The sequence below is a fragment of the Lithobates pipiens genome, unplaced genomic scaffold (assembly GCF_037356315.1).
Source record: "Lithobates pipiens isolate NorthernLeopardFrog02 unplaced genomic scaffold, aLitPip1_a1.2 Scaffold_13, whole genome shotgun sequence".
Lineage (NCBI taxonomy): Eukaryota > Metazoa > Chordata > Amphibia > Anura > Ranidae > Lithobates > Lithobates pipiens.
Genome location: NW_027507718.1, coordinates 346,914,549 through 346,933,061, shown reverse-complemented (window position 1 = coordinate 346,933,061; position 18,513 = coordinate 346,914,549). Strand labels below are relative to the sequence as shown.

The following is an 18,513-nucleotide window of genomic DNA, read 5'->3' as shown; positions in this document are numbered from 1 at the left end:
TTCTAAGGGTGCAAATTTTTGATTTAACTCCTCACTACCTATCACAGTTTCGAAGGCCATAAAATACCAAAATAGCACAAAACCCCCAAAAATGACCCCATTTTGGAAAGTAGACACCCCAAGCTATTTACTGAGAGGCATGTTGAGTCCATGGAATATTTTATATTTTGCCACAAGTTGCGGGAATATTACAAACTTTTTTTTTTTTGCACCAAGTTGTCACTAAATGATATATTGCTCACACATGCTATGGGCATATGTGAAATGACACCCCAAAATACATTCTGCTGCTTCTCCTGAGTACGGGGATACCACATGTGTGGGACTTTTTGGGAGTCTAGTCGCGCACGGCACCCCGAAAACCAATCACCACCTTCAGGATTTCTAAGGGTGCAAATTTTTGATTTAACTCCTCACTACCTATCACAGTTTCGAAGGCCATAAAATGCCAAAATAGCACAAAACCCCCCCAAATGACCCCATTTTGGAAAGTAGACACCCCAAGCTATTTACTGAGAGGCATGTTGAGTCCATGGAATATTTTATATTTTGCCAAAAGTTGCGGGAATATTACAAACTTTTTTTTTTTGCACAGAGTTGTCACTAAATGATATATTGCTCACACATGCTATGGGCAGAAGTCAAATTACACCCCAAAATAAATTCTGCTGCTTCTCCCGAGTACGGGGATACCACATGTGGGGGACTTTTTGGGAGCCTAGCCACGTACGGGACCCCAAAAACCAAGCACTGCCTTCCGGATTTGAATATAAAATGCTACCAAAAAACCTGTTAGCGATGGCAGGGATCAGGCCTGACTCTGCGATCGCTGCAGTTATGTGTTTAGTGTTTTGTAAGTGACAGTGATCGATCGATACTGCACTTGGGTGGGCTGGGCAGAGGGGCAAAACGCAGGTGCTAGCAGGTATTTGGGCTGATCCCACTAACAATGCGTTTTTTTGGAACCCTAAACTGCTGGGGACGCTAGTATAGATCTGATCAGATCAGATATTGATCTGTTCAGATTCTATACCACTACGGGAGGTGTATGCTTTGCGTGTGGGTGTTAGCGGTACTGGCACTAACCTAGCGCTGCCTGGGGCGACGCAGACCCTGACCCTAAAACCTAATTGATATCACCCGCCGGGTGATCAGGGGGTTAAACCTTTATTGGGTAATAAATGGTGGGTGCCCTGATGCTATAAAAAACAAACTAACCAGAGTCACCCGTAACACTTATACGGTGATCAGTGGTGAAAGGGTTAACTAGGGGCAATCAGGGGGTTCAAATTTTTATTAGGTAGTATATGGGGGTCCCTGGCGCTATATAAAAACCTGACGGGGAACCTAAATAACTAACTGGCTAACCAGCGTCACCAGTGACACTTATACTGTGATCGCTGGTTAAAGGGGGTGAAAGGGTTAACTAGCAGCAATCAGGGGGTTAAAACCATTATTGGGTAGTATATCGGGGTACCTAGCGCTATAAAAACCTGGCGGTGAGCCTAAAAAAATAACTAGCTACATAGCGACACTAGCGACACTGATGCAGCGTTCAGAAAAATTATCGCTTAGTGACACTGGCAAAAGGGGGTGAAAGGGTTAACTAGCGGAAATCAGGGGGTTAAAACCATTATTGGGTAGTATATCGGGGTACCTAGCGCTATAAAAACCTGGCGGTAAACCTAAAAAAATAACTAGCTACCTAGCGACTGTAGCGACACTAATGCAGCGATCAGAAAAACGATCGCTTAGTGACACTGGCAAAAGGGGGTGAAAGGGTTAACTAGCGGCAATCAGGGGGTTAAAACCATTATTGGGTAGTATATCGGGGTACCTAGCGATATAAAAACCTGGCGGTGAACCTAAAAAAATAACTAGCTACCTAGCGACACATGCAGCGATCAGAAAAATGATCGCTTAGTGACACTGGCAAAAGGGGGTGAAAGGGTTAACTAGCGGCAATCAGGGGGTTAAAACCATTATTGGGTAGTATATCGGGGTACCTAGCGCTATAAAAACCTGGCGGTGAACCTAAAAAAATAACTAGCTACCTAGTGACTGTAGCGACACTAATGCAGCGATCAGAAAAACGATTGCTTAGTGACACTGGCAAAAGGGGGTGAAAGGGTTAACTAGCGGCAATCAGGGGGTTAAAACCATTATTGGGTAGTATATCGGGGTACCTAGCGATATAAAAACCTGGCGGTGAACCTAAAAAAATAACTAGCTACCTAGCGACACATGCAGCGATCAGAAAAATGATCGCTTATTGACACTGGCAAAAGGGGGTGAAAGGGTTAACTCTAGGGGCAATCAGGGGGTTAAATCTTTATTGGGGGGTGATAGGGGGCTACCCTGGACCTAACACTAACTGTCCTGACAGTTTTTACTGTCACAACTGACACTGAATGCATTGATCAGTAAAGAAATGATCAATGCAATCAGTGACACTGTGACTGGGGGGGGGAGGGGGGGCGGGGGGGATCGGGGGGCGATCGGGGGGGGGGGGTTTGTGTGCCTGTGTGTACCTACATGTCAGTGTAGTGTTGGTGCACACTTACTATTAGTCTTCTCCTCGTAGTCCGGTCAAAAAGACCGCCCCGAGGAGAATGACATCACTTCCTCCTTCCTGTGTAAACAATACACAGTGGGAGGAAGCTTCTCATTGGCCAGGAGCGATCCAGAGGGGGTGGCCGAAAACCAACGGCCATCCCCTCATCACGGAGCGCTCCTGGAGCGAACCGGACCGCCGTAACCAGCGGGAGGGGGTCCGATCGGACCCCCCACCCGCTGGAAGGCAATCACGTACATCTACGTGATTGTGCCTGCCTGTGCCATTGTGTTGACGTACATTGGCAATACGGCGGTCCTGAAGTGGTTAACGGAGTGATCACGTGGTAAACGGCCACGATGAGCGGCCCTTTACCGTGGTCCGTGATGCACGGATGTTCTCGGGTGCGCACCACTGTCGGCGCGCGAGAGCGGGATTCTGGGAGGACGTCACTGTACGTCCTCCCAGAGTTAAGCAACCGCCCGGGAGCCGTCATTCGGCTATGGGCCGGTTGTTAAGTAGTTAAGTAAACTTAGGCTTTAAATATGATCCCATACAATTTGCTAAAAGAAAAAGAAAAAACACAATGTAACTGAAATAACAATAAGAGTTCACCGCTCTAAGATAATTACCTCTCCCAGTACCAGCTGTCTCCACAAAGGGCTGGGTGCTGCCACTGGTTGCAACAGGAACATGAAAACAAAATGCTGGATAGCTGCACTCCAAATGTTTACCTTTTATTTCATAAAAACAGACTCCAAATACATCCACGGATAAGTACAGACCAACACACACACTTGTTTGATGCGAAACACGTTAACAGTGTGTGCTTGTCTGTAATTATCCCTGGATGTATTTGGATTCTGTTTTTTAATAAATGGTGATGGTGAACCTTGGCACCCCAGATGTTTTGGAACTACATTTCCCATGATGCTCAATTACACTTCAGAGTGCATGAGCATCATGGGAAATGTAGTTCCAAAACATCTGGGGGGCTAAGGTTCACCATCACTGACCTATGCTCTCCACTCCTCTGCACCAAATACAATGTAACAAAAAACAAATGTACAGGTAATCATTTAACAGGAAATAAACACAAGCTGATTGCACTTACATGTACAAAGATGAGAGGTAGTTGTATCAAGTAATTTAGGTGACAATTATTTCTGTGTTATTTCTCTCCCTGTGGTCTAGTCACCAATCGGGTCACCAGGCAGAGTTAGCATTACCTCTATTCAGTGGGGGTCGGGGGGGGGGGTTATTAACCACTTAAAGACTGCCCCATAGCAGTTTCACTGATACATGGTGGCTCTCTTGTGCAGAATCATGTATATATGATTCTGCGCATCCGCCTGCAGGGGGCACACACACGCCGCCAGTGGGCTGCTTCTGCTGTAATTATTCACAGAAGAAGCCTATCTGTGGGTGCCACCAATCATCAGTAAAATGCACAGAACGGGGACCTGCCTATATAAACAAGGCAAATCTTTGTTCTGACAGGGAGGAAGGGATGGATTTTGTGTTCCTGCAAATCACGGAACAAAATCTATTTCTTCCCTTAGTAAAAGCACCTAGCACAGTACACAAAAACACTGGTTAGGCACGCAGTTAACCCTTTTATCGCCCTAGATGTTTAACCCCTTCCCAGCCAGTGTCATTTATACAGTGACAGTGCATATTTTTAGCACCGATCACTGTATTAGTGTGACTGGTTCCTGCGAAGTGTCAAAAGTGTCAGAGTCTGATCTTCCACTGCAATATCGCAGTCCCGCTACAAGCTGCTGATCTCCATGATTAGAAAATAAATAAAAATTCCATAAATATATACCATCGTTTGTAGACACTATAACAGTCAAGTAAACCAATCAATATGCTCTTATTGGAATTTTTTTTTATCAGAAACATGTAGTACTGCCATACATTTATGAAGAAATTTGATTATTTTTTATTTATTTTTTGGATGTGTTTTATAGCAGGAAAAAAAAGTGTATTTTTTTCAAAATTGTCTGTCTTTTTTTGTTTATAGCGCAAAAAAATAAAAACCGCAGAGGTGATCAAATGCCTTCAAAAGAAAGCTCTATTTGTGGGGAAAAAATGACATACATTTTATTTGGGTACAGTGTTGCATGACTGCACAGTTGTCAGTTAAAATAATGCAGTGCTGTATCGCAAAAAATGGCCTGGTTATGGAGGGGGGTAAATCTTCCAGAGGTCAAGCGGAGAACTGAACTTTGCAACCTGTGCCCAAAAATAGGCAGGCAGAAGAGTAGTCATCATTATTGCCAGTGCTCTCCAAGCAGATGATCGTCTCCATTACTCATTTGCCATGCTATCAGCCATCTTTGAAGCAGAATGGCTTTGCTTCATCATGTCAGAGCCTGCTGCAAGGAGAAAAGTCAGCAGCACAGTATCAGTAATTAAGTAGTGGTCCAGGTATGTGATAATTAAGGGATGTAAAAATATAATAGCCAATTTTAAGTACTCTCTGCCTTTTTGGATCAGTTCTCTCAACAGTAATGCATAGAAGCCTAATAATGGAAATATGGAAATCATTGAGGTTGATTTATTTAAAATATAACTAAAGGAAAAACATTTTTTTTCCCGTTTTGCAGAGCGTGGAGGTGGATTAGAACATCTGTCAGGTTTTTATTGCTGTCTGTGCTCCCATGAGGGAGATTCACTTTCTATTTGTCATGTTTACCATTATCATTGAAAGTGAAATTAAGAGTCCCAAATTTTGAGTTGTTCCCAGAAAAATAATAGAAGGGAAATCTCCCAACGGGGACACAGATGGGGGAAAAAAACTGACAGGTTATAACCCTTCCTTAGTTCTACTTTAAGGCAAATATACTGTGCAATTTGAAAGTTGCTCTAGAGCTTAGTACATGAGGTAAAGCTTCACTTTACAAAGAATACCCAATCACATGCAAGGAAAAAAAAACATATTTGCTTGTACATGATTGGATGATGGAAGTCAACAGAACTCCCCCTCATTTACTAAGCTCTGAAGCAGCTTCACTTGCAAAGTGACCAGTCTATGTGCCTTTAGTAAATCCACCCCATTACATGTAGTAAAATATACTTATTTTCTCCCGTCATTTCGCCAGATTTTTGGAGACTTTTCTTGTGTATATACAAACATATACATCATTTGCTGCAAACCTCCCACTAACTTCAAACATAATACAATGTACATACATATGACAATGGTCTAATCCCTTGTTAGAACATATGTCACATGGGTATAATTTTTAAAAATATTTTTTCACAATTATTTTTAGCGATATCTTCCCACTGACATTATTGATCTTTTTAGCTGTCTGTAAGGGAGTAATCCTTCCCAGTGATCACAAGTGTAAGGGGCTTTCTTCCCACTGACCATCACACTAATGTTTCATGAGTTGTAGATATAGTCATTTTTTAGCAGGGGGTTCCTGAGGCTGGAAAAATATTTCAAGGGTTCCTCTGTGTTGAAAAGTTTCAGAAAGGCTGAGTAGAGTACTGGAGGGTTAGAACCCCTGTCGGTTTTTATTATTCTGTATCCCATTGAGTAGATTTACCTTTACTTCCTGACCCATTGGTAAAACAGGAACTGAGAGGAAATCCCTGAAAAATAAGGGAATCCCTTGGGGTCCCCCAGGTCACCAGAACTAGTGTCCTCAGTGGAAAATTTCCCCTCTATTATTTTCTGATGACAACCCAAAATGTGGGATTTTCTTTTCATTTCTCTTTTAATGATAATGGAAAACAGGACAAATAATGAAGGTGCATTTCCCCAATAAGGGCACAGACAGTAGTAAAATAGGTCTTCTAATACCTCTCCACCCTAACCGAAACTAAAAAAAGTTTTCCTTTAGTTATAATTTAAGTAAATACAAAATATATTTATAAATGTCAAATATTGAATGAAAATAGTATCAAAATATAAATATCCTACTTTTTTTTACATGTAGGCCCCTTTCACAATCCGAGCGGGCCATCCATTGACTCCTATAGGGAGACAGATGTCAGCGGATATGTGTCCACTGACACTCATCTGCCATCCGATCTGCTAAAAACAGATGTATAGCGATACGTTCACCATCCATCTTATCGGATCGGATGAGATCTGATGAAAACAGACAGGCTATCCATTTTTGGCCGATCTCCCCATAGGATTCAGCGGTGCTCTGACAGGCCCCTTCCTGCTGAGTGAGCAGAGGTGGACCTGCCCTCCGCCGGCTCAGCGGAGATCAATGGCGCGATCTCCCACTGAGCTGGCGGACTCTGCTGAGCGTATCTGCCTCATGTGGAAGGGGCCTTAAAAAGGTATTTTGTATTTACTTAATTTAATTTAGTTGCTTTTGATACACCACATGTGTCTTGTGAAAGCAGCTTCCCTTTGACTGGTATTCTAGTCACCTCTTTTCTTTTGTAGTAATATATATGCTGTAGGGACCACACTGACTTTGTGAATTGGCATTTAGTTCTATAGGGCAGTGGACAATGTCAGTTGGGCAGTGGACGGTGTCAGTAGAACAGTGGATGGTGCCAGTCAATTTTTATGTATTTATTTTTACAATTTCATTTATTTAAAAAAAATTACACAATGCTTTTTGGGGGGAGCAGGCTGGGGCTGTGGACAATATTGGGGGGGAGTGGTGTCAGTCGTTTTTTATTTGATTTTTTTACAATTTTATTTTTTACAATTTCATTTTTTAATATTTATTGCAATTTTGTTTGTTAAACAGCCCTGTTGGTGGGCTTTGGTGAGGTATCAGAGTTCTAAACAAACCTCTGACATCTCCACTTTGAGACAGAGAAAGGGACTGAGGACAGACATTCCGCAGTCCCTTTCTTAGCCTTGAAAATGAATGAACAGGTGACAGCGGCTCCTGTCCATTCATAAACTGAATCAGAGTAAACAGTTTTCTCTGCTCAGTTATCACAGGACACAGGAGCGATCTGTTGCGATTGATCACTCTGTCCAATTTAGAAAAGGAAGGGGCCAATAACATATTTACCAGCTCCTTCCTCTGCTCTCCATCCTGACACATCCCCCTAGCAGCTGGCGGGAGAGGGGAGGAGGTGAGCCGACTGAGGGGGGAGGCAGAGGAGGAGCATGCAGGGGCCTGATGAGGACTACATGGGCCCGGAGAAGCAGCCAAAGGAGCACACGGGGGGGTTGGACGAGCAGGAGGACATGGAGGGGGGCTGGAGGAGGAGGACACAGGGAACAGCTGGGGATGATCTGTGCAGCGGGAGGGACAGCTGTGAGCACCGATTTCCCTGCATGGCTTTTCAGTTGACATCCACAGGAGGGAGAGGAGGAGAAGCATCTGTCAACTTCTTCATTGATAGCTTGCAATTGTCCCTCCTGGCTGTAAGCTATGGGATTATCCATGTGTGCAGTGTGGGTCACAGTGAAGCCCGCCCCCCCCCCCCCCCCCCCCCCTGGGCCTGTGTGCATTGAACACCCTGCACACATGGATGATACACCACGGCTCATTACTTTATACCCTGCGCCTAAAGACAGAATTATTTGACCTAAAAGATATGGAAAACATAGATTGTCTTTCACAGGAACATATTCCAGCAGACTCATCTGCTTCGAAAGGGATTGGGATTGGTTTGAACTTCTAAAAAAAAAAATATATAAATCACTATTATTGATATTTTGAAAAACACAAGATGTATCTGGGCACTGAATTTATAAAGTACCTGTAAAAGGAGTCCAAGGTGACAAAGGTGGCCTCTTGCATTAATCCTGTCTGAACACTCCTGGAAACAAACACAATGCCTGCAAGGGCAATGAAAGGGCACACGTGTCTAGATGCAGGAACTGGAACTTAGGAACACTGCTGTAAGATGCTCAGGAGTACAGACAGAAATACACAGAAAATGTGCAGCAGGTGTAGTTTAATCACAAGCCAAGGTCAGTAACAGGTAAACAGCGTGGCATCAAATTATTTATAGAATCCAAGTCCAGAAAAAGCAGAGGTCATCAATATACAGGCAGCAAGGTACTAGGTCAACAAACAGAATCTTGGCCAGCAATCCAGTCCAAGATGGGTAATGAAGATCATCAGTACACATAAACAAACATAGACAACAACAATGTTAGTAATAAAGGTCAAGCAGATCACAGGTAACTTGATGCAGCTGGAAGACCATTCATCACTGAGACTAAGCAGGAGTACACTTTAAATATCCTGTTTGGAGGCAGTATCAGGGGTGGATAATCACACATGCTGTACATGGGCATGTGTCTGGTGTACCAGAAATGCATGAAATTGAGAGTTTTCATTTCCATGAAATTTAGCAGAAAAAAACAACATTTTGATGAAATGCATTTTAATTAACATGAGAGGTGAAATAATACAAATAAACTCTCTCCCTTGGGACTATTTGGTATTGTTTTGGTATTATCTTGAAAGTGGCAGCAGTCTAGATAAAGAAATATTGGTATTGTGTCCAAACAAAATTGTGGCGCAGAGGTTGAGCATTGGGTGGTTGTACACAATAATCTTTTTATGAAGGTAAAATTACAGTGGAAAATAGATTTTATCCATGAATAGGAGGTCTTATTGACATGCACCATCTCCCAATATTGGAAATATTGAAATGAGAAAAGTGGAAATGGGAGTTTTGAGGTGTGTCATGGCTGGGCTCAGCCCTTCCTTCTCAAAGCTGGCCACTCAGCTGTCTGCTAATTGCCAGCTCCTTTCTCTCCACAGTAACTCACCTGTTGATGATATCCTGCTCGTCGGTCCTGCCTACTTAAGTCATCCAGTCCAGATGATCTCTGCCTTCGCTTTGGCCACATCTATAGAGACACTCTCCGGTGTTCCTGTTAAAGACTTGCTTGGCTGACATTCCTTCTGACTCCAGATCCTGCTGCTACTACGCTCATCTCTGGCTCCCTGACGTTTTGGCTTGCTGACTATCCATTCCGGTTTTTGAACTCTGGCTATTTTGACTACGTTTACTCTGTGATTTAACTGTACTTCTGTCTCACTCTGATTCATGGTTTCTGACAAGGGGCAAATTAATCAAAATTTTGAACAAAATCAAATATGTAAATTTTTATTTAATAAACATAATTTTAAATTTAGTGTATTAAAACCAACATATGAAAATTCATACAGTCATTGTACAACATTTTTATGACTCTACATGTTTCTCCACAATCATGGCTTCCTCAGGAGCTATTGCAAGACCTTATGTACCATATTACTATAAACAAAATTTTTTTTTTAAGTAAGCAAATTATACAAAAGGTACTTCTGCGCTACTAATGAATAACTGCGTGATTAAATATTTAAGGTTGCTGCTAGACACCAACTTTTATTAGTAAGAGAAGTGAAAAAATGTAAAGAGATGGAGCGCTACCTTATATAATGATGACCTAGCAATATGAATAATAAGTGCACAACAGTGGCCCCTAGTGGGAGCTATAAATATAACATTTTGAAAGTTAAATAAACAAAACAAAGTCTATAACATAAGCGCAATCTTCTTATGAACAGATGCAATCTGCAAGGGAACCCAACCATGAATAGATGGCAAGTAAGTGACAGATGGCAAATAAGTGACAAACACCATGTACCCCTCCGCCAGTCACACTATGCCCTCACCCCCCAGAATGGCCCCCACTTAGGCCTAGTAGCCCCTTCCCCTCTTGGGGTCACAATCTGAGATGTCTTTTTAAGCTTCCATCAATGGGCTCCTGCAAATGTGGTCTCTTATAGGTGATGGCAACATATGGGTAAAGAAGGAACTAACATTAACATGCAATACTATAAACGTAGTTTAATAAAAAAAAGCATACAACTGTTCCACTCAATTTAAAAATGCCCTGGGGGAATACAGGTGATGTTTCAGTTGACTCAGGAGGACTATAAATACCAGCGTAATGATCAGACATTTACCCTTTGATAAAGTCACACATGCAGTGATGAAACACATTGTCCTAGGAAGCATACGATCACCCAGGAGGGCAGTTGGGCCGAGGACTTGGATGATTCTGTGACCCCACGAATGGATCTATATATGCCTAAGTTCATCACCTGTATGCACCAGGGCTAGTGAATTTTTAAATGTGAGAAACGTTTTATTTTTTTAATAAACCATGTTTATAGTACTACACTGTTAGTTCCTCCTTTACCCATATGTTGCCATCACCAATGAGAGACCACGCTTGCAGGAGCCCATTGATGGGAGCTTAAAAAGACATCTCGGATTGCGACCCCAAGAGGGGAAGGTGCTACTAGGCCTAATTGGGGGCCATTCTGGGAGGTGAGCCCAGAGTGTGACTGGTGGAGGATCCACTTGGTGTTTGTCACTTATTTGCCATGTGTCACTTACTTGCCATCTATTCATGGTTGGATACCTTGCGGATTGCACCGGTTCATAAGAAGATTGAACTTATGTTATGAACTTTGTTTTGTTTATTTAACGTTCTAAGTGTTATATTTATTACTCCCACTAGGGGTCACTGGTGTGCACTTATTGTTCATATTGCTAGGTAATCATTATATATGTGTGATATAAGGTAGCGCTCCATCTCTACATATTTTTAAACAACATAAACAATTGAATAAAAACACAATGAGGTCATATGGGTCTAAAAATCTATATTAATACATCACAAAGGTACAATTATTTATATATTGCATGCGCATTTGAACTGCATTTTACCTGAATTTGACCTGCTTAAATCTGTTTTTACATTCCTTTAGATTTGTATGGGGGTACAAGGGGATTCTGAAGTAAACGCCCACCTATATTGAACCCATACTGGTGAAATGGGCTTTAAATTGTTCATTAGGGTTATGAAAGCTGCCATCAACTATCCTAGACCAGTCCTTATGACAAAAACAATGCATTACTACCCATACAACCAATTTCAAAAGACAGGGGAAAAACACAAATACAAATGACACTAAATAGATCTTTTCCCCCTGAGCAGCACAATTAGAAAAGACGGTTATCACTCTTAACAGCAAAATAAATTTTGCCCAAATCACTCTGCTTATCCTAAATAACTACACAATTCAAGCATTACCACTGATATTCAAGGTTGAACATACGTGCTCTACTACCACCCAGTACACCATGTAACCAATAGACAAAGTATATAAAAATGTAGGATCTCTATGCTCATAATGAAAAAACTGATATTCTTCTGGCTAAAAGCTCAAGTTCCACAAAACCATCTCTTTTACGGAGGTCTGATTACAAGGTTGGCAATGCCAGCCTTAGAAAACTGAAGCCTTGGCATTATTTATGAGTGTTAGCATAGGGTATAAAATATTCCAGGACAGAGAGTGGAAGAGTTTTAATAATAGAACTTTGTAACCTTCTATGATAACCTGTGGGTTATTTTTAGTGTCTGTAAACATGCTGAAATTTAAATAGCAAACCTAGCTTGAGAATAGAACACGACAAGCAATAATTTGATGTTAGATGTTATTACTAAGAACTATATTTAACCACTTGCTTACTGGGCACTTAAACACCCTTCCTGCCCAGACCAATTTTCAGCTTTCGGTGCTCTCACACTTTGAATGACAATTACTCAGTCATGCAACACTGTACCCAAATGAATTTTGTGTCCTTTTTTTCCCACAAATAGAGCTTTCTTTTGGTGGTATTTGATCACCTCTGGGGTTTTTATTTTTTGCGCTATAAATGAAAAAAGACCGAAAATTTTGAAAAAAAACGCATATTTCTTTGTTTCTGTGACAGAATTATGCAAATTATTAATTTTTCTTCATAAATTTTGGCCACAATTTATACTGCTACATATCTTTGGTAAAAATAACCCAAATTAGTGGATATTATTTGGTCTTTGTGAAAGTTAGAGAGTCTACAAGCTGTGGTGCGAATCGCACAAAATTGATCACATCTGATGTACTGGTGGCCTATCTCGCTTCTTGTGACCCAAACAAGTCAGGAAAGTACAAATACCCCCCAAATGACCCCTTTTTGGAAAGTAGACATTCCAAGGTATTTAGTAAGAGGCATGGTGAGCTTTTTGATGTTGTCATTTTTTTCCCACAATTCTTTGCAAAATGAAGATTTTTCATTTTCTTTATTTTTCTCCACAAAATTGTCATTGTAATAGGTTATTTCTCTCACGTGGCATGTGTATACCACAAATGACACCCCCCAAAAAATTCTGCTACTCCTCCTGAGTATTACAATACCACATGTGTGGGACTTTTTCGCAGCCTGGCCACATAGAGAGGCCCAACATGCAGGGAGCGCCATCACGTGTTCTAGGAGCATAAATTACACATCTAACTTGTTGACTACTTATTACACTTTTGAAATACCAGGACAATGACACGTGACACTGATGACAGATGGCACTGATACGTGGCAATGATGACACTTATACGTGGCACTGATGACACGTGGCACTGATGACAGATGACACTAATATGTGGCACTGATGACACGTGGCACTAATACGTGGCACTGATGACACGTGGCACTAATACGTGGCACTGATGACACGTGGCACTAATATGTGGCACTGATGACACGTGGCACTAATACGTGGCACTGATGACATGTGGCACTAATACGTGGCACTAATACGTGCCACCGGTGACAGATGGCACTAATATGTGGCACCAATGACACGTGACACTGATGACAGATGGCACTGATAAGTGGCATTGATGACACGTGACACTGACAACAGATGGCACGTGACACTGACAGGTGGCACTGATGACAAATGGCACTGATACGTGGCACTGATGACAGATGGCACTAATACGTGGCACTGATGACAGATGGCACTATGTGGCACTAATAACACGTGGCACTGATGACAGATGCCACTTATACGTGGCACTGATGACAGATGGCACTGGGGACAAATGGCACTGACAACAGGTGGCACTGGGGACAGATAGCACTGCGGGCAGGTGGCACTGGGGTGGGGTGGATTGCACTGGGATGGATGGCACTGGGGCGGATGGCACTGGGGCGGATGGCACTGGGGCAGGATGGCACTGGGGCAGGATGGCACTGGGGCGGATGGCACTGGGGCAGGATGGCACTGGGGCAGGATGGCACTGGGGCAGGATGGCACTGGGGGGGGGGCATGGCACTGGGGGGGGGTGGCACTGGGGGAGGATGGCTCTGGGGGAGGATGGCACTTTTTATTAAACTTTTTTTTTACTTTTTTTTTTTTTTTTTCTTTTTTACACTGACGGCTGCTGCAGCCGTTCTTCTCTCCCCTCTCACACGCTGTCTGTGTGAGGAGGGAGAGCGGCGCTGAGAGATGATCTCATATGTTTACATATGAGATCATCTCCCATTGGACACGCCGATCACGCTGTAAACGGCCGCTGTGATTGGCCGTTTACAGCGATCTGTGTTTGCCTGTCCCCGGGGGACACGGCAAACACAGAACTTCCGCGATGCGCGCCCGCGGCGGCGCGCATTGCGGAAGTAAACACCAGGCCGTCCAGGGACGGCCAGGCGTAGGAAGCCGCCCGCCCTAAGGCCGGCATTCGGCTATAGGGCGGGCAGGAAGCGGTTAAAATTTAACTATATTTATTGATCTGTACATTTAGCATTTTAATGTTAGTCAGCACATACTGACTGCTCATTTGTATGTCCTTAAAGCGAACCTGTTATTATATTGAAATGGCTCTGTTGCAGTCAATAAAGCTAAATAAGTGCATATGTGCATGGGCACTTTTTGAATAATTAGCTTTCTGTAAATCCTGCTTTCGGGGACAAAATATAATGGGTATCAAACACTTAGGCCGCGTACACACGGGCGGACTGTTCGTCCAACAGTCCGCTCGTGTGTGGGCTTCAGCGGACAGTTTCAGCGGACAGTCTGACGAACAAAGTTTTTCGGAATTTCCGTAAGACTGTCCGCTGAAACTTGGTTTGAGCGGACAGTCCGCTCGTGTGTAGGCTTGTTCGGCAAACTAAGTCTCGCGCATGCTCAGAAAGAATTTACACGGCGAAGGTTGCATTGCAGTGTATCGGACGCCGAATTTCTCGTCCCGTCGTACGTGCCGTTCACGTCATCGCGCACGTTTTCAGCGGACTGTTCGTTCGTCGTGTGTGGTCAAGTCCGTTCATGCTAATTTTGAACGGACTGTTTGTCAAACTGTTTGACGAACCTAGTTGGGCGGACAGTCCACCCGTGTGTACGCGGCCTTAGGGTCAGATATATTTAACACTCACCACCATTTAAATTGATTCTCTCTGCAAGCTTTCTTTATTTTGTAAACAGCTTAAAGAGCCAGTCTGTATGATGAGAAAAAATATGTGTCAAATTGTAGATTGCGCCCATCTACTACCATTTATAATTGTAGGGCGCAATCTACAATTTGACACATATTTTTCTCACTTCATAGAAGGTTTTTTTTTGGATTGCAGCGTACCAGTATATAATTAGATAATTATTTGAGCGCCTGTATTTACTTTTTTACTGTCTGTATGATGAGACCACAACTTAGTGCTCTCGGAACAAGATAAGATATTTTTTGCATAAATTCTGGTGTCTCAGACTTTGGATGGAAATAACAAAGCTTTGCACCACAATGAGCAAGCTTTATGTGAAAATGTCAAATTATAGTACACTCAAGCCAAGATAAACATTTTTTTTAGATAGTGTGGTGTCTCTTTCGCAGACTTTGGCTAGAAGTTAGAGGTGCAGAAAAATTGGGTGTTGGTGGTGCCTTCACACCATAACCCTATAGAGGTACTCTTGAAAAAAAATGTTTTGTATGTTTTGTTAAGAACAATAATGTCCAACAATAACATCAAAAGAGAAGTTTCAAAATAAATTTACAAAACGAATTTGGAAATTGCTTCATTCTCTCATCACCCCATCTCCTCATCTTCTTCCTCCTCTTCTACTTCTCATATATACAATACATTATTACACCTTATTAGAACTTCTCCAATATGTTCAAACAATGCACCATCAACATACTCTTCTGTATTCGCGAGCTGCATGCTAATGTAGCCATCCACAGAGACCAGGTATACCTTGTATTCCATACCCCACTTCAGTTTCACCATTACTGGCTTATCAGTAAGGCCATTAAGGAATGGTTTTGGGTTTAGTGGCAAACTCATTCTACCACTGATCTAAAGACCAGTGAATGGGACTAGAGACCAAATTCAATATTATATTAATCTTTAAATATATTAAATATAATAAAAACAATTAGTCTTTAAAATTTGGTATGAATGCTCGCAGCCCTTTATTGCTGGTATGACGATATATAACCAATAATAACCAATATATATTTTGTGACGATATAACATTTCATAACCTTATATAGATTAACATACCAATGGTTCAGCTTTAACCGTTTCTGACCGGTTCCTGCACATATACGTTGGCACAATGGCACGGCTGCGCAAAGTAACGTACCGTATGTTACTTTGAATTTCCCGCCATGTGCGCGCCTGCCGAGGGCTCCATGACCGTGGTCGTGGGTCCTGCAGACTCGATCGCCACGGGGATACCTGTGATCGTTTCACGGAGCTCAAGAACGGGGAGATGCTGATGTAAACAGCATCTCCCCCTTCTACCTAGTAACAGCACACTGATTGTCTGCTCCCTGTCATCCGGAGCAACGATCAGTGTGGTGTCATACACAGCCACGCCCTCATACAGTTAGAAAAACGCCCCTAGGAACACTTAACCCCTACACTGCCACCTAGTGTTTAACACCTTCACTGCCAGTGACATTTTTACAGTAATCAATGCAATTTTATAGCATCGATTGCTGTATTAATGCCAATGGTCCCAAAAATGTGTCAAAATTGTCCGATGTGTCTGCCAAAATGTCGCAGTCATGATAAAAATCGCTGATCGCCGCCATTACTAGTAAAAAAAAAAATTAGTAAAAATACCATAAAACTATCCCCTATTTTGTAGACGCTATAACTTTTGCACAAACCAATCAATAAACGCTTGTTGCAATTTTTTTACCAAAAATATGTAGAAGAATACGTATCGGCCTAAACTGTGGGAACAAATTTTTTTATATATTTTTGGGGGATATTTATTATAGCAAAAAGTAAAAAAATAATGCGTTTTTTCCAAATTTATGCTTTTTTTGTTTATAGCGCAAAAAATAAAAATCCCAGAGGTGATCAAATACAACCGCGCAATTGTCAGTTAAAGCTATGCAGTGCCGAATCAGAAAAAAACGATCTGGTCAGGAAGGGGGTAAATCCCTCCAGGGCCGAAGTGGTTAAAAGCTCGAACCAACCAATTAATAAAAAAACACTATCCCACACGCCAGGCTCGTTATTTTACACAAGCCTGGCACCCCACCCGAGCCACGGCCAATTCAATGCAAGAATTTAAATCCAGTTTGAGACAGCCGATGTCAGAGAGATGGACCTGGTCAAAATGATAAAAAACAGGTAAACCACAATCCAAATCAACATGACGGAACTGATGGCATAAATTTTGCTATCAATCTGTTAACCCTTCAAAGAATGTTCCCCAGATATAAAAATTCTGGGCTAATCAACCATTTAAGCCTCGGAATAATCTCAGAGAAGATTAAAATGGTGGATGGCAGAATTACATGAAGATGCAAAAGATCAATTTTAATCTGAGCGATTAAATCTAACATTTTATAAGTACCTAAATCATTTACAGATAAATGTAGAATAGCAACAGCCGGAGGAGGCCAAGAGGTAAATAAATTATTCAGAGAAGGACGAAGCTCGAACCAGGACATGCCTCTGCAGCCGTACCAAAATATTTTGTAAGATGTATCGTCTAGACCTAAGTTGAGTCCGTAACATTTTAGGGACGCTCTCCTGTTTGTCCAATAAACAAAAGAATGTCCTATGATTCAGATAGAACATGGGGATCCTAAAAAGAAAATTAGAAAAAGCACAAATTAGGCATAACATATGACCGAAAACAGTAAGATTGTCAACCACCCAGACTTTTTTATAACATGAGATGACAAACCCAACCTAGAAGCTTCGGTAGCTGCACCAATTCGAAAAGAGTGTGATGTTATATGCAAGTGGCCTAAACCGATATGGCAAAGGCATATATTCAAAACAATCTTGAACTGATATTGAGTTAGAGGAAGACCAAAGCTATGAATTAACAAGCGGCCAGACTATTCAGGGTGTAATAGCAAGTATCTTGAAAGTAAAGAAAAAAAACACAAATTGGAAAACCATTCATTCTATGAATGACAATCCAACGACCTTTCCGCAACTGGTCTGTTTTGCTAAAACGTAACAAGAATCTGACACAAACAGTATTCATAATGACATCAGAAATCAAAAGGCCTCCGGAAGATGAAAAAGACTTCGGTAATAGTTCAGAAATACGTAATGCTCCGAAGAAACAGATGCAAAAAGAAACTTGTAAAAGAAGAGATTCGTAATCTGAAAAACATATGGTGGAGGAGGCAATCAGAAGGTAATACAAAATATTAGAGGTAATCGGTACCCTGTTGTCAACCTAAAAATGTTTTTTACGGTACCCTTTAAGGGCCTGCGTAACAGAAAAGAATTGTGAGCATGGAGGAAAACAGGAAATACCTGTCAAAACCTTAACTAAATGAGAGTAAGAATAGGATCTATTCATTAAATCATCAAGAAAAGCCAAAACCAATGTTTCCGAGAAATAATGTATGGGCAAATGGGTGGATTGTAGAAAAGAGCACCACAGGGACCACACGGCATTGTATTGCGCCCACGTGGAAGAGGCCAAAGAATTTAAGATAGCTGACGTTATCGAGGACAAACCCCCAACCAAACCTGTTCAGGGCATGGACAACCTAATAGATCTGCATCCAGCACCAAACTGCGGAATTGGTCCAGCTGAAATCGGGATAAAGAATCAGCAATATTGTTAACATGACCCGGAATATATTTAACTTTAATCCACAGATTAAAAGCAAGGCATTTGAAAACCAATCATCTTAATACAGCTAAAACTG

The 18,513-nt window shown here is 41.9% G+C and overlaps 1 pseudogene; it reads right to left on the bottom strand.

The window, feature by feature from the left end:
- Positions 1-15,439: 15,439 nt before the first annotated feature.
- On the bottom strand, positions 15,440-15,658 carry LOC143976118 (small nuclear ribonucleoprotein F pseudogene; annotated as a pseudogene).
- Positions 15,659-18,513: the final 2,855 nt, after the last annotated feature.